This window comes from Bombina bombina, chromosome 12 (assembly GCF_027579735.1).
Source record: "Bombina bombina isolate aBomBom1 chromosome 12, aBomBom1.pri, whole genome shotgun sequence".
Classification (NCBI taxonomy): domain Eukaryota; kingdom Metazoa; phylum Chordata; class Amphibia; order Anura; family Bombinatoridae; genus Bombina; species Bombina bombina.
Genome location: NC_069510.1, coordinates 60,289,325 through 60,314,411, shown reverse-complemented (window position 1 = coordinate 60,314,411; position 25,087 = coordinate 60,289,325). Strand labels below are relative to the sequence as shown.

The 25,087-nt window shown below is 43.5% G+C and overlaps 1 protein-coding gene across 2 annotated transcripts in view; it reads left to right on the top strand.

Annotated features, from left to right (window-relative positions):
- Positions 1 to 25,087, top strand: part of LOC128642632 (catechol O-methyltransferase A) — a 127,812-nt gene that overhangs the window by 51,968 nt on the left and 50,757 nt on the right. The window lies entirely within an intron of this gene.

The window sequence follows — 25,087 nt, the reverse complement described above, 5'->3', positions numbered from 1 at the left end:
GTCTTCTTTGGTGGTTGTCTCAGGATCATCTGTCCCAGGGAATGTTTTTCCACAGGCCAGATTGGGTTATAGTGACGACAGACGCCAGCCTTCTGGGCTGGGGTGCAGTCTGGAATTCCCTGAAAGCACAGGGTTTGTGGACTCGGGAGGAAGCTCTCCTTCCGATAAATATTCTGGAATTAAGAGCGATATTCAATGCTCTCCAGGCATGGCCTCAGCTGTCTTCGGCCAGATTCATCAGGTTCCAGTCGGACAACATCACGACTGTGGCTTATATCAGACATCAGGGCGGAACAAGGAGTTCCTTGGCGATGACAGAAGTCTCAAGGATAATCCGATGGGCAGAGGATCACTCTTGCCATCTGTCAGCAATCTATATCCCAGGAGTAGAGAACTGGGAGGCAGATTTTCTAAGTCGTCAGACTTTTCATCCGGGGGAGTGGGAACTCCATTCCAGAGGTGTTTGCTCAACTGGTTCGGCTATGGGACACACCAGAATTGGATCTGATGGCGTCTCGTCAGAACGCCAAACTTCCTTGTTACGGATCCAGGTCAAGGGATCCTCAAGCAGTACTGATAGATGCTCTAGCAGTACCCTGGTCGTTCAACCTGGCTTATGTGTTTCCACCATTTCCTCTCCTTCCTCGTTTGATTGCCAGAATCAAACAGTAGAGTGATCTTGATAGCTCCTGCGTGGTTACGCAGGACTTGGTATGCAGAACTGATGGACATTTCATCTCTACCACCATGGACTCTGCCACTGAGACGGGACCTTCTCATTCAAGGTCCATTCCAGCATCAAAATCTAATTTCTCTGCAACTGACTGCTTGGAGATTGAAAGCTTGATTCTATCAAAGCGGGGTTTCTCTGAGTCGGTCATAAATACCTTGATTCAGGAAAATCTATCATAAGATTTGGCGTAAATATCTTTTGTGGTGCAAATCCAAAGGCTACTCCTGGAGTAAAATCAGGACTCCTAGGATTTTGTCTTTTCTCCAAGAGGGATTGGAGAAAAGATTGTCAGCTAGTTCCCTAAAAGGACAGATATCTGCTCTGTCTATTCTGTTGCACAAGCGTCTGGCAGATGTTCCAGACGTTCTGGCTTTTTGTCAGGCTTTAGCTAGAATTAAGCCTGTGTTTAAACCTGTTGCTCCGCCATGGAGTCTAAATTTAGTTCTGAAAGTTCTTCAGGGGGTTCCATTTGAACCCATGCATTCCATAGATATTAAACTTTTATCTTGGAAAGTTTTGCTCCTAGTTGCTATCTCTTCAGCTCGAAGAGTTTCTGAACTATCTGCATTACAATGTGATTCGCCTTATCTTGTTTTCCATGCTGATAAGTAGGGATGCACCGAAATTTCGGCCGCAGAAAGTTTCGGCCGAAAATGGCATTTTTGGCTATTTCGGTTTTCGGTTTTTTTGCCTGTTAGTTTCGGTAAAATTATTGTGTAGCCTATTTCAAATTTGATGCTAGCCTAGAGCTGCTGTTTAAGTTTATTACTTCACTTACTGTTCTGCATACAATGAGTTTTCTAGGATTATACTTTATTTGGATAATTGGTAAAAAAAAACTGTTAAATATGATTGTTACATAGTACTAAATGAAGAATAAAACAGTATATTGATATTTCTAATTGTTTTAAGTAGGGATGCACCAAAATTTTGGTCGAAAATGGCATTTTTTGCCTGTTTTTTTTTTTCTTGGTAAAATTATTGTGTAGCATATTATTGATTTAAGATATTTTTGTCCAATTTTAGTGTGTTACTTTCAATAAAAGTGTGGGCTTTTTTTATTGGCTCTAATTATGCAAAAAAAAAACAAAAAAAAAAAATAATTTGAAAAAATACATTATCAGTTTCGGTTTTCGGCCAAGTGCATCACGGATTTTCGGATTCGGTTTCGGTCCAGAATTTCCATTTCGGTGCATCACTACTGATAAGGTGGTTTTGCGTACCAAGCCTGGGTTCCTACCTAAGGTTGTTACCAACAAGAATATCAATCAAGAAATTGTTGTTCCTTCTCTGTGTCCTAATCCTTCTTCTAAGAAGGAAGGTCTGTTGCACAACTTGGATGTGGTTCGTGCTTTAAAGTTTTATTTGCAGGCGACCAAAGATTTTCATCAAACATCTTCTTTGTTTGTTGTCTATTCTGGAAAGCGTAGGGGTCAAAAGGCTACGGCGACTTCTCTTTCCTTTTGGCTGAAAAGCATAATCCGTTTCGCTTATGAGACTGCTGGACAGCAGCCTCCTGAAAGGATTACAGCTCATTCTACTAGAGCAGTAGCTTCCACATGGGCTTTTAAAAATGATGCTTCTGTTGATCAGATTTGTAAGGCTGCAACTTGGTCTTCGCTCCATACTTTTTACAAATTTTACAAATTTGATACTTTTGCTTCTTCGGAGGCTATTTTTGGGAGAAAGGTTTTGCAAGCAGTGGTGCCTTCCATTTAGGTTCCTGTCTTGTCCCTCCCTTCACCCGTGTCCTAAAGCTTTGGTATTGGTATCCCACAGGTAAGGATGAATCCGTGGACTCGGTACATCATGCAAAAGAAAACAAAATTGATGCTTACCTGATAAATTTCTTTCTTTTACGATGTACCAAGTCCACGGCCCGCCCTGTCTATTCAAGACAGGTGGTATTTTTTATTACAAACTACAGTCACCTCTGCACCTTATAGTTTCTCCTTTTTCTTCCTTTGCCTTCGGTCGAATGACTTAAGGGTGGAGTTAGGGGGGGGGAGCTATATAGACAGCTCTGCTGTGGTGCTCTCTTTGCCACTTCCTGTTAGGAAGGATAATATCCCACAAGTAAGGATGAATCCGTGGACTTGGTACATTGCAAAAGAAAGAAATTTATCAGGTAAGCATACATTTTGTTTTCTCATTAAGATCCCGCACGTATCATTCTGAAAGGATCAAGGTATGTACAACAATTTCCTTCCTACAACAACCCCATTTTGGATTCATTTTGGATTCATTGCAGGACTTTTTTCTAGCCATGACAAATCTTTATGAAGATTCCAACACGCAAAAAAATGCAGAAACTAAGCTACGTTCCCTTAAACAGGGTAAACGTTCCGTCGAGGAATACACAACTGAATTCCAGATGTGGGCAGAAGACTCACAATGGAATGAGATTAGTCTCAAAAACCAATTTCATCTGGGACTTTCAGAAACGTTAAAAGACGAACTGTCACGGCTAGAGGTTCCTGATACTCTTACCTCCCTGATCAAACTTAGTACTGCATTAGATAGAAGACTCCGGGAAAGGAGGGCAGAAAGAGCAAGCTATGACACCATAGCTAAGCGAACCACCATCTATACATCAAGTCAAGAGAAAGCCTCTACTAACGTCGCACCTATATAGGTACAATTAAAGGTCCCCTCACACCTAAGGAAAAAACTAGAAGACGAATGGAGAATCTATGCCTCTACTGTGGTCACAAGGATTGAGCTGGCATTCTATTGGCTGTTCCAATCAGCCAATAGAATGCCAGCTCAAACCTATTGGCTGATAGCATCAGCCAATAGGATTTTTTCTACCTTAATTCTGATTAGCTGATAGAATTCTATCAGCCAATCGGAATTGAAGGGACGCCATCTTGGATGACGTCATTTAAAGGAACCTTCATTCAGTGTTAGCCGTCGGATGAAGAGGATGCCGGATGAAGAGGATGCCCCGCGTCAGATGTCTTGAAGATGGACCCGCTCCGCATTGGATGGATGAAGATAGAAGATGTCGTCTGGATGAAGACTTCTGCCCATCTGGAGGACCACTTCGCCTGGCTTGGATGAAGACTTCTCCCGGCTTCGTTGAGGACTTTGGCCCGGTTGGATGAAGACTTCTCCCGGTAAGGTGATCTTCAAGGGGTTAGTGTTAGGTTTTTTTAAGGGGGTATTGGGTGGGTTTTAGAGTAGGGTTGGTTATGTGGGTGGTGGGTTTTAATGTTGGGGGGGATTTTTAATTTTTTTTACAGGTAAAAGAACTGATTTCTTTGGGGCAATGCCCTGCAAAAGGCCATTTTAAGGGCTATTTGTAATTTAGTGTAGGGTAGGGCTTTTCTCTTGTTAAGTGTGTTCAGTCCACGGGTCATCCATTACTTATGGGATATATTCTCCTTCCCAACAGGAAGTTGCAAGAGGATCACCCAAGCAGAGCTGCTATATAGCTCCTCCCCTCACATGTCATATCCAGTCATTCTCTTGCAAGTCTCAACAAAGGAGGTTGTGAGAGGAGATAGGAGTTTTTTACTTAATATTCTTCAATCAAAAGTTTATTATTTTAAAATAGCACCGGAGTGTGCTGTTTGTTTCTCTCAGGCAGTATTTAGAAGAAGAATCTGCCTGCGTTTTCTATGATCTTAGCAGACGTAACTAAGATCCACTGGCTGTTCTCGCACATTCTGAGGAGTGGGGTAACTTCAGAGAAGGGAATAGCATGCGGGGTCCCCCGCAAATGAGGTATGTGCAGTAAAATATTTTATAGGAATGGAATTGACTAAGAAAACACTGCTGTTACCCATATGACGTAAGTACAGCCTTTAATGCAGTAGTAGCGACTGGTATCAGGCTGATAAATGTAGGCGCAGTTGAGTTATTTTCTAGGGACTAGAATTTGACTTTAAATACTGTTAGTACTGAAATAAATGTATGAGCCTTAACTGCAGTAGAAGCGACTGGTAGCAGGCTTAGTGATAACTTTGCATAACACTGGAAAGTTGTTTTTTAAAACGTTTACTGGCATGTTATTCGTTTTGTGAGGTACTTTGGTGATAAATCTTTTTGGGCATGATTTTTTTCCACATGGCTAACGTATATTTCTGCATAGAAACCGTTATATCAGGTCTCCCACTGTTGTAATATGAGTGGGAGGGACCTTTTTTAGCGCCTTGTTGCGCAGTTAAAATTCTAGCACAGTCTTCCTGCTTCTTCCTCCTTGATCCAGGACGTCTCCAGAGAGCTCAGGGGTCTTCAAAATTCATTTTTGAGGGAGGTAATCAGTCACAGCAGACCTGTGACAGTGTGTTTGACTGTGATAAAGGCGTTAAATCTTAAATTGATTATCCGTTTTGGGTATTGAGGGGTTAATCATCCTTTTGCTAATGGGTGCAATCCTCTGCTAATTTCATACATTTACTGTTAAAAATTGGTTGCTATAACTGTATTAGTTCATTGTTATTTCAACTGTGACAGTTTTTTTGTGTTTTTAAAAGCGCTGCAGCGTTTTTTTATATTACTTGTAAACTTATTGAAAGAAATTTCCAAGCTTGATAGCTTCATTGCTAGTCTGTTTAAACATGTCTGACACAGATGAATCTGCTTGCTCATTATGTTTAAAGGCCAATGTGGAGCCCAATAGAAATATGTGTACCAATTGTATTGATGTTACTTTAAATAAAAGTCTGTCTTTACCGGTAAAGAATTTATCACCAGACAACGAGGGGGAAGTTATGTCGCCTAACTCTCCTCACGTGTCAGTACCTTCGCCTCCCGCTCAGGAGGTGCGTGAGATTGTGGCGCCAAGTACATCAAGGCACTTACAAATCACTTTACAAGATATGGCTAATGTTATGAAAGAAGTATTATCTAATTTGCCTGAGTTAAGAGGCAAGCGCGATAGCTCTGGGTTAAGGACAGAGCGCGCTGATGATATGAGGGCCATGTCTGACACTGCGTCACAATTTGCAGGACATGAGGACGGAGAGCTTCATTCTGTGGGTGACGGATCTGACCCAGGGAGACCGGATTCAGAAATATCAAATTTTAAATTTAAGCTTGAGAACCTCCGTGTATTGCTAGGGGAGGTATTAGCGGCTCTGAATGATTGCGACACGGTTGCAATCCCAGAGAAATTATGTAGGCTGGATAAATACTATGCGGTACCGGTGTGTACTGACGTTTTTCCTATACCTAAAAGGCTTACAGAGATTATTAGCAAGGAGTGGGATAAACCCGGTGTGCCTTTTTCCCCTCCTCCGATATTTAGAAAGATGTTCCCAATAGACGCCACCACACAAGACTTATGGCAGACGGTCCCTAAGGTGGAGGGAGCAGTTTCTACTTTAGCCAAGCGTACCACTATTCCGGTGGAGGATAGTTGTGCTTTCTCAGATCCAATGGATAAAAAATTAGAAGGTTACCTTAAGAAAATGTTTGTTCAACAAGGTTTTATATTACAGCCCCTTGCATGCATTGCGCCCGTCACTGCTGCAGCGGCATTCTGGTTTGAGTCTCTGAAAGAGGCTATTCGCACAGCACCATTGGATGAGACTATGAACAAGCTCAAAGCCCTTAAGCTAGCTAATGCATTTGTTTCGGATGCCGTTGTGCATTTAACCAAACTAACGGCTAAGAACTCCGGATTCGCCATCCAGGCGCGCAGAGCGCTATGGCTTAAATCCTGGTCAGCAGATGTAACTTCTAAATCTAAATTGCTTAATATTCCTTTCAAGGGCAAACCTTATTCGGGCCCGTCTTGAAGGAGATTATTGCTGACATTACTGGAGGTAAGGGTCACACCCTTCCTCAGGACAGGGCCAAATCAAAGGCCAAACAGTCTAGTTTTCGTGCCTTTCGTAATTTCAAGGCAGGAGCAGCATCAACTTCCTCCGCTCCAAAACAGGAAGGAACTGCTGCTCGTTACAGACAGGGTTGGAAAAGCAACCAGTCCTGGAACAAGGGCAAGCAGGCCAGAAAGCCTACTTCTGCCCCTAAGACAGCATGAAAGAAGGGCCCCCTATCCGGAAACGGATCTAGTGGGGGGCAGACTTTCTCTCTTCGCCCAGGCCTGGGCAAGAGATGTCCAGGATCCTTGGACGTTGGAGATCATATCTCAGGGATACCTTCTGGACTTCAAATCTTCTCCTCCACAGGGGAGATTTCTTCTGTCAAGGTTATCAACAAACCTAGTAAAGAAAGAGGCATTTCTACAATGTGTACAAGACCTCTTAGTAATGGGAGTGATCCACCCAGTTCCGCGGACGGAACAGGGGCAAGGTTTTTACTCAAATCTGTTTGTGGTTCCCAAAAAAGAGGGAACCTTCAGGCCAATTTTGGACCTAAAAATCTTAAACAAATTCCTAAGGGTTCCATCGTTCAAAATGGAAACTATTCGAACCATCCTACCCATGATCCAAGAGGGTCAGTATATGACCACAGTGGACTTAAAGGATGCCTACCTTCACATACCGATTCACAAGAATCATTATCTGTACCTAAGGTTTGCCTTTCTAGACAGGCATTACCAGTTTGTAGCTCTTCCCTTCGGGTTAGCTACGGCCCCGAGAATTTTTACAAAGGTTCTGGGCTCGCTTCTGGCGGTACTAAGACCGCGAGGCATAGCGGTGGCTCCGTACCTAGACGACATTCTGATACAAGCGTCAAGTTTTCAAAATGCAAAGTCTCATACAGAGATAGTTCTAGCATTTCTGAGGTCGCATGGGTGGAAAGTGAACATGGAAAAGAGTTCTCTGTTACCACTCACAAGGGTTCCCTTTCTAGGGACTCTTATAGATTCTGTAGAGATGAAGATTTACCTGATGGAGTCCAGGTTATCAAAAATCCTAAATGCTTGCCGTGTCCTTCATTCCATTCCAAGCCCATCAGTAGCTCAGTGCATGGAAGTAATAGGCTTAATGGTCGCGGCAATGGACATAGTGCCATTTGCGCGCCTGCATCTCAGACCGCTGCAATTATGCATGCTGAGTCAGTGGAGTGGGGATTACTCAGATCTGTCCCCTTTACTAAATCTGGACCAGGAGGCCAGAGATTCTCTTCTCTGGTGGTTGTCTCGGATTCATCTGTCCAAGGGAATGACTTTTCACAGACCAGATTGGACGATTGTAACAACAGATGCCAGCCTACTAGGCTGGGGCGCAGTCTGGAACTCCCTGAAGGCTCAGGGATCGTGGACTCAGGAGGAGAAACTCCTCCCAATAAACATTCTGGAATTAAGAGCAATATTCAATGCTCTTCTAGCTTGGCCTCAGTTAGCAACACTGAGGTTCGTCAGATTTCAGTCGGACAACATCACGACTGTGGCTTACATCAATCATCAAGGGGGAACCAGGAGTTCCCTAGCGATGTTAGAAGTCTCAAAGATAATTCGCTGGGCAGAGTCTCACTCTTGCCACCTGTCAGCGATCTACATCCCAGGCGTGGAGAACTGGGAGGCGGACTTTCTAAGTCGCCAGACCTTTCACCCGGGGGAGTGGGAACTTCACCCGGAGGTATTTGCTCAACTGATTCTTCGTTGGGGCGAACCGGAACTGGATCTCATGGCATCTCGCCAGAACGCCAAGCTTCCTTGTTACGGATCCAGGTCCAGGGACCCGGGAGCGGTGCTGATAGATGCACTAGCAGCCCCTTGGGTTTTCAACATGGCTTATGTGTTTCCACCGTTTCCGTTGCTGCCTCGACCGATTGCCAGGATCAAACAGGAGAGAGCATTGGTGATTCTGATAGCGCCTGCGTGGCCACGCAGGACCTGGTATGCAGACCTAGTGGACATGTTGTCCTGTCCACCATGGTCTTTGCCTCTGAGGCAGGACCTTCTAATTCAGGGTCCTTTCAACCATCCAAGCCTAATTTCTCTGAGGCTGACTGCATGGAGATTGAACGCTTGATTCTATCAAAGCGTGGTTTCTCGGAGTCGGTTATTGATACATTAATACAGGCTCGGAAACCGGTTACCAGAAAAATTTACCATAAGATATGGCGTAAATATTTATATTGGTGTGAATCCAAGAGTTACTCATGGAGTAAGGTTAGGATTCCTAGGATATTGTCTTTTCTACAAGAGGGTTTAGAAAAGGGTTTATCCTCTAGTTCGTTGAAGGGGCAGATTTCTGCTCTGTCTATTCTTTTACACAAACGTCTGGCAGAGAACCCAGACGTCCAGGCTTTTTGTCAGGCTTTGGCTAGGATTAAGCCTGTGTTTAAAACTGTTGCTCCTCCGTGGAGCTTAAACTTGGTTCTTAAAGTTCTTCAGGGTGTTCCGTTTGAACCCCTTCATTCCATTGATATTAAGCTTTTATCTTGGAAAGTTCTGTTTTTGATGGCTATTTCCTCGGCTCGGAGAGTCTCTGAGTTATCTGCCTTACATTGTGATTCTCCTTATCTGATTTTTCATTCAGACAAGGTAGTTCTGCGTACTAAACCTGGGTTTTTACCTAAGGTTGTTTCTAATAGGAATATCAATCAGGAGACATCATTATGTCCTAATCCTTCTTCAAAGATGGAGCGTCTTTTGCATAATTTGGACATAGTCTGTGCCCTGAAGTTCTACTTACAGGTAACTAAAGATTTTCGGCAAACTTCTTCTCTGTTTGTCGTTTATTCTGGACAGAGGAGAGGTCAAAAGGCTTCGGCCACCTCTCTCTCTTTTTGGCTTCGTAGCATAATACGTTTAGCCTATGAGACTGCTGGACAGCAGCCCCCTGAAAGAATTACAGCTCATTCCACTAGAGCTGTGGCTTCCACCTGGGCCTTTAAGAATGAGGCCTCTGTTGAACAGATTTGCAAGGCTGCAACTTGGTCTTCACTTCATACCTTTTCAAAATTTTACAAATTTGACACTTTTGCTTCTTCGGAGGCTGTTTTTGGGAGAAAGGTTCTACAGGCAGTGGTTCCTTCCGTTTAAAGTTCCTGCCTTGTCCCTCCCATCATCCGTGTACTTTAGCTTTGGTATTGGTATCCCATAAGTAATGGATGACCCGTGGACTGAACACACTTAACAAGAGAAAACATAATTTATGCTTACCTGATAAATTTATTTCTCTTGTAGTGTGTTCAGTCCACGGCCCGCCCTGTCTTTTTTTGAGGCAGTTCTAAATTTTAATTAAAACTCCAGTCACCACTGCACCCTAGAGTTTCTCCTTTCTCGTCTTGTTTCGGTCGAATGACTGGATATGACATGTGAGGGGAGGAGCTATATAGCAGCTCTGCTTGGGTTATCCTCTTGCAACTTCCTGTTGGGAAGGAGAATATATCCCATAAGTAATGGATGACCCGTGGACTGAACACACTACAAGAGAAATAAATTTATCAGGTAAGCATAAATTATGTTTTTTATTTTGGGGGGGGCTTTTTATTTTCTTAGGGGGATTTGATTAGGTGTAATTAGTTTAAAAATCTTGTGATTTGTTTATTATTTTCTGTAATTTAGTGGGGGGTTTTTTGTACTTTAGCTAATTTTATTTAATTGTATTTAATTTAGGGAATTAATTTAATTATAGTATAGTGTTAGGTGTTAGTGTAACTTAGGTTAGGTTTTATTTTACAGGTAAATTTGTCTTTATTTTAGCTAGGTCGTTATTAAATAGTTAATAACTATTTAGTAACTATTCTACCTAGATAAAATAAATACAAACTTGCCTGTAAAATAAAAATAAAACCTAAGCTAGCTTAGGGTTTATTTTATAGGTAAGTATTTAGTTTTAAATAGGAATAATTTAGTTATTGATAGGAATTTTATTTAGATTTATTTAAATTATATTTAAGTTAGGGGGGGTTAGGGTTAGACTTAGGTTTTGGGGTTAATAAATTTAGAATAGTGGCGGCGACGTTGGGGCGGCAGATTAGGGGTTAATAAATATAATGTAGGTGTCGGCGATGTTTAGAGCAGCAGATTAGGGGTTAATAAATATAATGTAGGTGACGGCGGTGTCTGGAGCGGCAGATTCGGTGTTAATAATATGTAGGTGGCGGCGATGTCGGGGCGGCAGATTAGGGGTTAATAAGTGTAAGATTAGGGGTGTTTAGACTCGGAGTTCATGTTAGGGTGTTAGGTGTAAACATAAATTTTATTTCCCCATAGGAATCAATGGGGCTGCGTTTTACGCTGCTTTTTTGCAGGTGTTAGACTTTTTTTCAGCCGACTCTCCCCGTTGATTCCTATGATTACACCAGCTCACTGCTAACTTAAGCAGCGCTGGTATTGGAGTGCGGTAATGAGCAAAATTTTGCTCAACGCTCACTTCTTGTCTGGTTTGTAAAAACCCGTAATACCAGCGCTGCCTGTAAGTGAGCGGTGAGCATAAACTGCTCGTTAGCACCGTACAGCCTCTAACGCAAAACTCGTAATCTAGGTGTATATATCTCTGAACGACAGGATTTAGGGGGTAGACTCTAGGGCCCCTATTTATCATAGGTCTTGCGGACCTGATCCGACAGTGCGGATCAGGTCCGCAAGACCTCGCTAAATGCGGAGAGCAATACGCTCTCCGCATTTAACATTGCACCAGCAGCTCACAAGAGCTGCTGGTGCAACGCCGCCTCCTGCTGACTCGCGGCCAATTGGCCGCCAGCAGGGAGGTGTCAATCAACCCGATCGTACTCGATCAGGTTGATTTCCGGCGATTATTATTATTAGGGTTATGGAGCAGCAGTCTTTAAACCGCTGCTTCATAACTTGTGTTTCTGGTGAGTCTGAAGACTCACCAGAAGCACGGCCCTTCAAGCTCCTTACGGAGGTTGATAAATATGGGCCTAGGCCTTAAACAGAACACAATGTGTTCTCAGCACAGCCTCCACACAGTAATCTTGGGGAGAACCAGAATGAAAAGTGGTGAGTAAAGGTGAATAGGGATTTTGCTTCTTTTTATTTTTTTCTATTGAAGAGAAAACAAAATAGTGTGTCTCAGTTTGACTGTCTTCTCATGACATCTCTAGTGCAGTTTAGGGTTACCACCTCGGCCATGTTTTCCTGGACACCTATGAGTAACATATGCTGCAGGGTGTGCAGGGAGGAACACGGATAGTGCTCTAGCACAGCACATGAATAATGCCCCTGGACAGCAGTATCCATGTACTATCCTGCACATCCTGCAGCATGTGTAACTCATAAGTGTCCAGGAAAACATGGCCGAGGTGGCAACCCTAGTACAGTTATTTCTATTGAATGCTTGCAAAAAAAATATATCATAGCTGGGGGGACACACAAAAATAATTAATAGCTACAATTGTAAATTGGATGTTGGGGGACGATGATGACAAAATAGCATAGAATACAATTACTAATATGTAGAGGAATGCTATATACAGTAAAAAAGAGAGTATTTAATGAGGGTAAATAAACAAAACAAGGCATGCCCATAAAAATGACAGAAATCTATTAGAATGAAAGAACTGCAGCTTGGCTTGTTCATTGTGGAAGTGAGCACACAGTAAAAAAAATAAAAATTATTTCCTATGGCATGGAGTCCACAACGTCATTCCAATTACTAGTGGGATATTCAACTCCTTCCCTTACCTTTAATCCCCAGTCATTCTCTTTGCCTCTGTCAATGGAGGATATGCAAAGTTGGTGTCTGAAGATATTATTCCTTTTATGGGGACTCTTCCCTGCAAGCAAGGATTGGGGTCTAGCTGTGTCCATGTCAATCTCTTTAGTAGGAGTAGTGGTGACTTTTAAGCAGTTAAAAGGCAGCAAGGTAGCCTTTGCTTTACTTTTAACATTTGCTACCCCTTTGCAGAAAGCCAGAGTTAGTTACTCTGTTCTTTCTTTTACTACAGGTCCATGACAGGGAGCGAAGTGCCTGTCACACCTACGTAGCAGCATCTGTCCTGCACCTGGATCTCAGGTAAGTGCCTTTTCCTTCTAGGTATCTAAGGACAGCAGCATTTAAGATGTTAATCCTCACTCTGATCCAAATTAGGACATATATCCTTTTTAATTAAGGATACGTAGGACAGATTATGGCAATGGGATATAAATATCTTTATAGTTAAGGATACCTTATTTGGACACTTATGGGCTAAATGGAGATGTTATTTGGCTGAAGGGACTTATAACTTTATTAAGATGGACATGGAGTGTTTCATTATCGGAATGCAGGACACTTTGTTAATGTATTCTGACATGTTTTTGAGAAACAGTTTGAGAGGCTTTATTTTTATAAACGTTAATTCCATGAGCAGTTTCTTTTCCATCTAAAGGGGAGGAGAGTCAGCGGCTTCATTCATTATTTGTGGGAATTAAGAACCTGGCCACCAGGAGGAGGCAAAGACACCCCAGCCAAATGTTTAAATACCTCCCCCACTCCCCTCATTCCCCAGTCATTCTTTGCCTTTCGTCACAGGAGGTGGCAGAGAGGTGCCGAAAAATCGGAGGTCTCTTATTAGGTGTTCTACCCTTCGCTATGAGACAGGAGTTTAAGAAGCCCTTCAAGCTTCTTGGTTGAGGGCCTGGGTGAACGTTAGAGTCCGGAGATGCAGAGGGAGCTTCCCTTTGCGACACCATCCCGACTCATATTAACAGCTCCTACAGCAGTTGACGAGTTTCGCAGATTATGTTCTTCTCTCAAGTCCATGTCAGGAGCGCAGCTATCACCTGTCACACTTGACGGGCCATGTTCCTGTTCCACGGCGTAGATTCTGGTAAGACCGTTTCATATTTTATATCATGATAATGCAGAAGACAGGGCCACAGTGTGGCATCTTTATCTTTATAGAATCAAGGGTTAATATTTCTTTAAGTGGATTATTGAACAGGGGGGGTATGTACATGATATGTATATTGTTTGATTGCTGTGTTATGTGCCAGGACTAGGCTCTGAAATTTTTTGTGGAATTGACGGGTTCTCTTCCGGAAATTTTTGTGCGGTCTTTTTTTGGCGCGTTTTCTCCTCAGCAGGGGCAGTCGTGCGGAGCCATCCTTGTGACCGGGTTGGGTAACCCTTCACTTCCGATGATCTGCAACGGAGGAGATGAAACGGCTTCTGCAGTGCGGGTCATAGGAGGTGGTGAGTGCCCCGGCCATTGGTGGTTATAAGGTTGCCTGTCTTATCTTTTTTCTAAAAGCTATGGAGGATTCTGACGCATTAGAGGGTACTTGACTAAGTCTTATACCTGTGTTTATTGTGAGGTTTTGGTAGACCAGCCTGCGCAACTGTGTTCCACATGCCTTGAGAAGGTTACGACTTCCAAACATAAGAGAATTTCTAGCACTACTGAGCCATCCACCTCTGAGGGATCACCGTCCCGTGAGGTGCGTTCCCTAATGGTATCCCCTATCCCACATGCAGCGCCCCAGGGTCCAACTGTTACTCCTTCGGGGGAGATTGCTTGGCAGCCTGATTTTGCGGATCAGCTTGAAACGGCAGTCGCTAAGGTGATCCATGCTTTGCCGAGTTCTGGTAAGCGCAAGCGTAGAGCTTTTAATAGCAGCCTGTCCCAGGATTTGTCTGTGTCGGACGCCCCGGAGGGGTAGTACGATGACGAGGCCCTTTCCAAAGCATCGGAAGGGGCCCTTTCAGGGTCGGAGTCTGTGTCATCTAAACCTCCGGTAGAGGAGGAGCCCGGTTTTAGGTTTAAGATGGAGAACTTGCGTTTCTTACTAAAACAAGTACTGGCTACTTTGGAGGTTCCGGAAACGAAGCTTCCAGAAGAGCCCTCCATTCCCAAATTAGATAAGTTCTGCGAGGACAGGGTGGTTCCCCAGACTTTCCCAGTGTCCGTCAAGATGGTGAACATTATAAAGAACGAGTGGGAGCGGTTAGGTTCTTCCTTTTCCCCTCTTATCATTTTAAAAAGCTTTTCCCCATCCCGGAGGCCCAGCTGGAGTTGTAGGGGACTATTCCCAAGGTGGATGGGGCCATCTCCATGCTCGCTAAGCGCACAACCATTCCTTTAGAGGATAGTTCTTCGTTCAAGGAGCCTATGGATAAAAGATTGGAAAACATGTTACGAAAGATGTTTTAACACACAGGGTTTGTTTTTTAACCTGCAGCGGCGGTTGCTGGGGCCGCGTCATATTGGTGCGACGCCTTATTTGATATGATTGAGGGCGAACCCTTTTTCGAGGAGGTGTAGGAGAAGATTAATACCCTAAAGGTGGCCAATTCCTTAATTTGTGATGCTAATATGCAAATTATCCGCCTGAATGCTAAGGTATCAGGTTTTTCGGTTCTAGCACACAGGGCTCTGTGGCTAAATTTGTGGTCGGCGGACATGACCTCTAAGATGAGGCTACTGTCCTTGCCTTTTAAGGGCAAAATCCTGTTCGGTCCAGGTCTGGACTCTATCATATCCACTGTTACAGGAGGCAAGGGTGCCTTCCTTCCCCAGGATAAGAGGGCAAAACTAAAGGGTTCTAATTTTCGTCCCTTTCGTGGGGATAAGGCGCAACGCCAACAACCCTTAGCGAAAGCGGGCCGACCAAAGGGTGCCTGGAAGCCTGCCCAAGCCTGGAACAAGTCTAAGCAGAACAAGAAGCCAGCCGAGACTAAGTCCGCATGAAGGGGCGGCCCCCGACTGGTCTGTGGACCGAGTGGGGGGAAGATTGTCTCTATTCTTGGATGACTGGTTGCAGGATGTCCAGGACCCCTGGGTTCTGGAGGTAGTCGCCCAGGGTTACAGGATAGGGTTCAAGTTCTCTCCGCCCAGGGGCAGATTCCTTCTGTCAAACCTGTCTTTAAGGCCGGAAAAAAGGGAGGCTTTTCTGGGTTGTGTGCGGGATCTCTCCGCTCTAGGGATTATCGTACCAGTACCCCATGCAACTAGGATATTACTCTAATTTGTTCGTGGCTCCAAAGTATGAGGGCACGTTACGACTGATTCTGGACCTCAAATGTTTAAACAAGTTCCTGTCTGTTCCATCATTCAAAATGGAAACGATCAGATCCATTCTGTCCCTAGTTAAAAAGGGGCAGCTAATGACCTCTATAGACTCGAAGGATGCCTACTTTCATGTTCCGATTCACAGGACCATTACAGGTTCCTCAGCTTTGCTTTTCTGCATCAGCATTTCCAGTTTGTGCCTCTCCCCTTCGGTCTGGCGACAACCCTGAGAATCTTTACTAAGGTCCTGGGGGCCCTTCTAGCAGTAGCCAGATCCCAGGGCATCACGGTGGTGCCCTACCTGGACGACATCCTGGTTCAGGCGCAGTCATTCCATCTGGCAGAGGCCCACACCAGGGTCCTGGTGCAGTTACTTCAATCTCACGGTTAGAAGGTCAACCTCGAGAAGAGTTCTCTGGTTCCCAGTACCAGGGTGGAGTTCTTGGGCACAAAGACTCTGTGTCCATGAAGATCTTTCTCACGGACAAGCGACGCACAAAGATGGTGTCTACCTCTCTTGCCCTTCAGTCTACAGTGAGACCATCTGTAGCTCAGTGCATGTAAATGATTGAGCTCATGGTCTCAAGCATGGACATCATTCCATTCACCAGATTTCATCTCGGACCTCTTCAATTGTGCATGTTGAGACAGTGGAACGGCGATCATTCCGATCTGTCATAGCTGATATACATGGATTCGCGGACTCAGATTTCCCTCTCCTGGTGGATCCACCTGGATCACCTGTCCATGGGGACATCCTTCCTGAGACCGTCCTGGGAGATTGTGACCACGGACGCGAGTCTGGTGGGATGGGGAGCTGTTTGGGGTGCCAGGATGGCACAGGGGAAGTGGTCTCGTTTCGAGTCTCTTCTTCCAATAAATATTCTGGAGCTTCGAGCAATCTACAATGCTCTGAGGGCGTGTCCTTGTCTGGAGGACTTCGGCTTTATCAGGTTCCAGAAGGACAATATTACCTCGGTGGCTTACATCAACCACCAGGGGGGCACAAGGAGCTCCCTGGCAATGAGGGAGGTGTCTCGGATCCTGGAGTGGGCGGAGGCCCACAATTGTTCACTCTTTGCGATCCACATCCCGGGTGTGGACAACTGGGAGGCAGATTTTCTCAGCAGGCAGACTTTTCATCCGGGGAAATGAGCCATTCACCCCAAAGTGTTTGCGGAGATCTGTCTCAGATGGGGGACGCCGGAGATCGATCTCATGGCGTCAAGGTTGAATTGCAAACTTCCCCGATACTGATCGAGGTCGAGGGACCCCCAGGCGGAGCTGATAGATGCATTAGCGATGCCTTGGGGGTTCGGTCTAGTATACTTATTTCCTCCGTTACCACTTCTTCCTCGTGTAGTGGCTCGTATAAAACGGGAGAGAGTGTCTTCCATTCTGATTGCTCCCTCGTGGCCAAGGAGGACGTGGTTTGCGGATCTGATGGGGATGTCATCCTCTCCGCCGTGGAGGTTACCCTGTCGAAGGGATCTGCTGGAGCAGGGTCCTTTTCAAAATCAAAATCTAGATTCTCTGAGGCTGAGATTGAACGCTTAGTCTTGGCAAAAAGGTTTTTTTCTGAGAATGTGATTGACACTCTAGTTCAGGCAAGAAAGCCATTCACTCGACGCATTTATCATAAGGTGTGGAGGACTTGCTTGTCCTGGTGTAAGAGTTATGGCTACCCTTGACAGAAGGTGAGGGTATCCAGGATTTTGTCCCTTCTCCAAGAGGGTTTGGAGAAGGGTCTCCCCGCTAGTTCCCTAAAAGGACAAAATTCGGCTTTATCTGTTCTGTTGCATAGGAGACTCGCGGATCTCCCTGACATTCAATCTTTTGTTCAGGCTCTGTCTTGAATCAGGCCTGATTTTAGGCAGGCTGCTCCACCTTGGAGCTTTAAACTTGGTTCTTAAGGTCTTACAGAGGGTTCCGTTTGAGCCTATGTATTCTCTTGACATAAAGGATCTATCTTGGAAGGTTTTCTTTCTGTTGGCCATTGCATCGGCACGCAGGGTCTCTGAGCTGGCGGCCTTGCAATATGAGCCCCCTTATCTGATGTTTCATGCGGATAAGGCTGTTCTTCACACAGGCTTGGGGTTTCTCTCCAAGGTGGTGTCTAACCATAACATCAATCAGGAGATAGTTGTTCCTTCTTTATGTCCTAACCCTTCTTCTCCTAAGGAGAGGTTTACTTCATAATCTAGATGTGGTTCGTGCTTTGAAATTCTATCTTCAGGCCACGAAGGATTTCAGACAATCTAAATCTCTTTTTGTTGTATATTCAGGGAAGTGCATGGGTTAGAGGGCTTCTTATTTGTCTTTTTGGCTGAGGAGCTTGATCCGCTTGGCCTATGAGACAACAGGACATAAGCCTCCTTAGAGGATTACGGCTCATTCCTCTAGAGCGGTAGCTTCATCCTGGGCCTTCAGAAATGAGGCTTCTATGGAGCAGATTTGCAAGCCGGCTACCTGGTCCTCCTTGCATACCTTCACTAAGTTTTACAGATTTTACGTTTTTGCTTCTGCTGAAGCTGTTGTTGGGAGACAGGTTCTACAGGCGTGGTGCCCTCAGATTAAGGGTCCGCCTTTTACCCTCCCGGTTTCATTCAGTGTCCTCTAAAAGCTTTGGTATATGTTCCCACAAGTAATGAATGAAGCTGTGGACTTTCCTCCCCTTTAGATGGAAAACCTAAATTATGCTTACCTGATAATTTTATTTCCATCGTGGGGAGGAGAGTCCACGGCCCCCGCCCGTATCTCTGATGGGCGGACCTAAATTTAGTATTTTCTTCTGGCACCATTTATACCCTGATATTTCTCCTACTGTTCCTTGTTCCCTCGGCAGAATGACTGAGGGATGCGGGGGTGGGGGAGGTATTTAAGCCTTTGGCTGGGGTGTCTTTGCCTCCTCCTGGTGGCCAAGTTCTTAATTCCCACAAGTAATGAATGAAGCTGTGGACTCTCCTCCCCACGATGGAAATAAAATGATCAGATAAGCATAATTAGTTTTTTTGCGCTCTTTCAAGTGGCGCAGTTAGTTTTTCACCTTGCTCACGTGACGCCCGCACTTCGGGTATATCGGAGCGGAGCTTAGTAAGTTTTTCATTGCGCTGAGGTGTATTGCATTGCAGGGCTCTGTCGGATGCTAAGTTTTGTTATTCTTTTCATCAATGGATCGGTTTCTGAGCTAAGAGGAGAAGATCCTTGCAGAAAGACTTTGTTTTTCTGACTAGTGGGGTGTCAATTCCTCTCCGGTAGGAGCTTCAGGCAATCTGAAGGGTTGCTTAGAAGGTTTCTTTGTTGCTCTAAAAATTTATAAAATTCTAATAAATTTTGACAGATTTTATTATTTTTCAGTATTATTAACTGTTGAATTCTGTAAAACGGATTCAGAGTTAAATCAATTAATATCTGTTGATAAATGCTTATTATGTCTAAAGGTTAAAATTGTTTTGCCAATGGAATTTTGTTCCTCATGTTTATCCAAAACGTTAAAATTTAAAGACAAATTACTCCCTTCTGAGCCAAATGTCTCTCAGGATAATGCTGTGCGTGACATGCCTCAGCTTTCTTCCTCAAACTTCCCAAGCCTTGATGGTTTACCATGCTGTGCCTTCTGTGTCCTTTCAACCTCTTGGGGGATGTTTATTTACCTGGGGATTTTGCTGCTCAGATTACTTTTGCAGTAACAGCTGCTTTATCAGCTTTCCTTTCATTGGGTAAGTGTAAGAGAAAATCTAAACATTTGTCCGCTAGTAAGGCTTCTGACCCCTCTAAATCTGCACTGGTCAACCTTTCTCAATTGTCTGATGAGGAAAATACTTCAGTAGCTTCTGAAGGGGAAACTTCAGACTCTAACTCTTTGGCGGTGAAATATTCTGAATCTGAAGAGGTAAATTTTAGGTTTAAGTTTGAACATCTTTGGTTTCTTCTGAAGGAGGTTCTAGCTACTTTGGACGACTCTGAACTCTTCGGTTGCTGCAAACCCTAAGACGTCTTCTAAACTGGATAGTTTATGATTTTCCTTCTTCTGATGATGTTTTTCCTGTTCCTATGAACATTTCTGAAGTAATAGCTCAGGAATGGGACAAGCCAGGGGTCCCTTTTTCCCCTTCCCCTGTTTTTAAAAAGATGTTTCCTGTTGCTGACTCTATTCGAGACTCATGGCGCACCATACCTAAGGTAGAGGGAGCTATTTCTACTCTAGCTAAGAGAACTACTATTCCTATAGAGGATAGTTGTTCTTTTAAGAATCCTATGGATAAAAAGCTGGAGGCTAATTAAAAAAGATGTATGTCCATCAGGGTCTACAGTGGCAACCTGTGGCAAGTATTGCCATGGTTGCGGGAGCAGCATCTTATTGGTGCGATGCCCTGTCTGATCTGATTTCAGAAGAGACTACAGTAGAGGAGATCCAAGATAGGATCAAGGCTCTTAAACTGGCCAATACCTTTATCTGTGATGCCAACATGCAGATAATTAGACTGGGAGCTAAGATGTCTAGCTTCACTGTTTTAGCTCACAGAGCTCTGGTTAAAATCTTGGTCAGCTGATGTTTCTTCAAAGGCCAAGCTTTTGGCTTTGCCTTATAAGGGTAAAACTTTGTTTGGACATGGTCTGGCGGAGATCATTTCAGAGATTATGGGATAGACTTAAGTGTCGTCAGACTTCTAATTTCCGTTTCTTTCTGAACTTTAAGGTACAGAAGTCCTCCTCTTCCAAACCAGACCAATCCAGGTCCACTTGGAAGTACAGCCAGCCCTGGAATAAGAAAAAACAAAACAAAAAGCTATCCGCTAACTCTAAATCAGCATGAAAGGTCTGCCCCCGATCCAATTTTGGATTAGGTGAGGGGCAGACTTTCTCTTTTTCCACAGGCTTGGATACACAATGTCCAAGATCCATGGGCTGTGGACATAGTATCCCAGGGTTACAAAATAGGATTCAAGTCTCGCCCTCCAAGGGGCAAGTTTCTCCTGTCAAGACTATCCTCAAACCAGGTAAAGAGGGAGGCCTTCTTAAGTTGCGTAAAAGACCTATCCTCCCTGGGAGTTATCTTACCAGTCCCTCTAGAGGAACAGGGTCTAGGATTCTATTCAAATCTATTTGTGGTTCCCAAAAAGATAGTATCTTTTTGCCCCATCTTAGCTCTCAAGTGCCTCGACAAATTCCTCAGGGTTCCGTCTTTTCGTTCCATTCTTTCAATTGTCCAGAAAGGTCAGTTCATGTCGACCATAAACCTGAAGGACATGTACTTACACGTTCCCATTCACAGGGATCATTACCAGTTTCTAAGGTTTGCCTTTCTGGACAAGGTTTGCCTTTCTTGCCACAGCTCCCAGAGTATTCTCAAAGGTTCTGAGAGCTCTATTGGCAGTGATCAGATCCCAGAGCATTGCAGTGGGGCCTTATCTAGATGACATCTTGGTTCAGGCATCATCTTTTCAGCTAGCAAAATCTCATACAGATATGTCGTTGTCTTTTCTATGTTCCCACGGATGGAAAGTGACTCTGGAAAAGAGTTCTCTAGTTCCAACTACAAGAGTGACTTTCCTAGGGACAATCATAGATTCGCTGTCTATGAAGATTTTCCTGACGGACGTCAGAAAATCCAATCTTCTGGCTTCTTTGCCTTTCCCTCCAGTCTGCCTTTCGTCCATCAGTGGCTCAATGCATGGAGGTGATTGGTCTGATGGTAGCTTCCATAGACATCATTCTTTTTGCTCAGTTCCATCTGCGACCACTGCAGCTTTGCATGCTCCGCCAATGGAACGGAGCCCATTCAGATTTATCGCAGAACAAGAGATTGGCTGGGGAGCTGTTTTGGTTTCTCTGAAGGCTCAGGGCCTGTAGTCTCGGTAAGAGTCCTCTCTTCCCATAAACATCTTGGAGTTGACAGCAATCTTCAATGCCTTGACAGCTTGGCCTCAATTATCTTCAGTCCGGTTTATCAGATTTCAGTTGGACAACATCACCTCAGTGGCTTACATCAACCACCAGGGAGGAACTCAGAGCTCCTTGGCCATGAAGGAGGTGACTAGAATTCTGCAGTGGGCGGAAGCTCTCCATTGTCTTCTATCTGCCATCCACATTCCAGGAGTATCAAGCAGGAGAGAGGGTCTGTGATTCTAATAGCTCCTGCCTGGCCTCGCAGGATCTGGTTTGCAGATCTGGTGAAGATGTCATCTTTTCCACCTTTGAGGTTACCTCTGAGGAAGGACCTTCTAATTCAGGGTCCATTCCTCCATCCAAATCTAGATTCGCCGAAGCTGACTGCTTGGTGGTTGAACGTCTAGTTCTGTCTAGACGTGTTTTTTTGGAAGCGGTCATTGATACTATGCTTCAGGATCGTAAACCTGTTACTAGCAGGATTTACCATAAGGTATTGCGTAAATACCTTTTTTGGTGCGAAGCTAAGGGTTTCTCCTGGAGTCGGGTGAGGATTTCCCGAATTTTATAATTTTTCTCAGGATGGTCTGGAGAAAGGTTTGTCAGTCAGTACTTTGAAGGGTCAGATTTCTGCACAAACGTTTTGCACAAACGTCTGGCAGATTTACCAGATGTTCAAGCTTTTGTTCAGGCCCTGGTCAGAATCAGGCCTGTGTTTAAACCTGTTGCTGCTCCTTGGAGCATTAACCTAGTTGTTAAAGTTTTGCAGCAGGCTCCATTTGAGCCGATGCATGTTGAAGTTTTGTTTCTCCTTGCTATTTATTCCGCTCGCAGAGTTTCTGAGCTTTCAGCTCTGCAGTGGGATTCTCCGTACCTTATTTGTCATGCAGATAAGGCGGTCCTTTATAAGGTGGTGTCAGATCTAAACATTTATCAGGAAATTGTTGTTCCTTCTTTTTGTCTTAATACTTCTTCTCATAAGGAACATCTTTTGCATAATTTGGATGTTGTGCGTGCACTAAAGATTTTCAGCAATCTTCTGTCCTTTTTGTTGTTTTCTCTGGATGCGTAAAGGTCAGAAGGCCACTTCTACTACTCTTTCCCTCTGGTTAAAAAGTATGATTCGTTTTGCTTATGAGACTGCTGGACAGCAGCCTCCTGAAAGAATTACGGCTTATTCCACTAGGGCTGTCTCCTCTTCTTGGGCTTTCAAAAATGAAGCTTCTGTGGCACAGATTTGCAAAGCGGCAACATGGTCCTCTTTGCATAATTTTTCCAAATTCTACAAATTTGATACTTTTGCTTCGGCTGAGGCCTCTTTTGGGAGAAAGGTTCTTCAAGCAGTGGTGCCTTCTGTTTATGTCCTCCTACCTTGTTCTCCCTCCCTGTTCATTCAGTGTCCTCTAGCTTGGGCATTGGTTCCCACTAGTAATTGGAATGACATTGTGGACTCTCCATGCCATAGGAAAGAAAACAAAATGTATGCTTACCTGATACATTTCCTTCTTTCCGGGCATGGAGAGTCCACAACCCCGGCCTGTCTTTTAATTATAATTCTGCATTTTTTTAGTAAACCTCAGGCATCTTTTTCACCCTTGTGTTTCTTCTTTTTCCATTTTCGTTCGGCTGAATGACTGGCCAGGAGTTGAATATCCCACTAGTAATTAGAATGAAGTTGTGGACTCTCCATGCCCGGAAAGAAAGAAATTTATCAGGTAAGCATACATTTTGTTATTATTCTGCAACTGGAGCAAATGGCAATAAATTAAGAACTATAAGCCACAGATTATGTTGGCAAAACAAATGCATGACTAAATACCACATATATAGAATGAGGGGAGAAAAAAACTAGGAAGTGATTTGGAAAACTACAGAACAGAGGATGATGGGAGATACAGATGAAAACTACCTAAATTCAGTTATGTAGTTTTCGTCAGTATCACCCACAATCCTCTGGTGTGTTTGCAAAGCGCTTCCTAGTTATCATCTCCCATCATCCTCTGTTCTGTAATGGCAGATAATAACTAGGGATAATGGGAGATGAAAACTAGGAAGTAGTTTGCAAATACTATAGAGTATTAATTATAAGTAGCACTCATTTTGGGCTTTTTTGATCTAAGTAAGTAATGCTCGTTTTTGGGCCGTCTCACACTAAATAAGCAGCACTATTTTTGTCCATCTAGCGGTCTCCGTTTCTAGTCACAACTAGTAAAATATCAATAGATCAGTTTTTTTTTACCACCTCCTCAATATTTATGCGGTGCCCTAAATTTGGGTATGGGAAATCTACCACCTTAGTTGTTCAACCCTTATTAAATGACCAGTAAATACTATAGATTTGCATAATAAACAAATGAATGATAAAAAGACAATGCAATAGCACTTAGTCTGAACATCAAATGAGTAGTAGATTTTTTTCTGACAATTTTCAGTTATGTTTATTTCCACTCCTGTATCATGTGACAGCCATCAGCCAATCACAAATGCATATACGTACCATGTGACAGCCATCAGCCAATCACAAATGCATATACGTATATTCTGGGCATTCTTGCACATGCTCAGTAGGAACATTTTTTTAATAGAAATAAATTGAAAAGTTGTTTAAAATCAAGCAAGTTTAATTTTGACTTGAGTGCCTCTTTATGGACATGCACTGTATCCTGTATGGCAGCTGTGTCCTGGACTGTAGTAGAGAGGGTCTCACGTGTAGGGTTGCCAGGTGTCAGAATTTAACCAGACACTCCAGTATTTTAGCTGGCTATCCAGTAAAATCTTCACAAATGATGTTGGGAACTAGGGGATTAGCTGTGTAGTAAGACAAAGAATTGCTTGTGACAAATGTCAGTTTACAGCAGTGCCCAAGCTTATTTACATGTGGCCTTTAATTGCCACGCAAGAGGCTTCACAGCATACATAACAATCAGGATTTGATCACATTTATGGGGCGTATCTGCCTTTCATCTTTTAAACCAATCTACAAAAACAACACCAGGAGAATTCACAAGGTAATTGAGAATATAATTAGGATATAGAAGTATAACGTTTAATTAACATATGTAGATGTTAAAGGGACACTAAACCCAATTTTTTTTCTTTAATGATTAAGATTGCGCATGCAATTTTAAGCAACTTTCTAATTTACTCCTTTTATCAATTTTTCTTTCTTTGCTTGCTATCTTTATTTAGAAAGCAAGGATGTAAGCTTAAGAGACGGCCCTTTTTTGGTTGAGAACCTGGGTTATGCTTGCTTATTGGTTTGCTAAATATAGCCACAAATAAGCAAACGCTAACCAGGGTGCTGAACCTAAAATAGGCTGGCTCCTAAGCTTTAAATTTCTGCTTTTTAAATAAAGATAGCAAGTGAACTAAGAAAAAATGATAGTAGGAGTAAATTATAAAGTTGCTTAAAATTGCTGCTCTATCGGAAACATTAAAAAAAATTGGATTTAGTGTCCCTTTAACATTATGAAGGAACCAAATAGTATCAGATTTTTCTACATTTCAATGGCCTTTTAATATTTATATCTAGGTAAAATTGTCTTGTTATAAATTTCTCCATTTTTTGTTTATAACTATAAATGTAAACCAAACTTTAATCTTCTATACATACAGGGTGTTATTATTTAATTTTGTTTG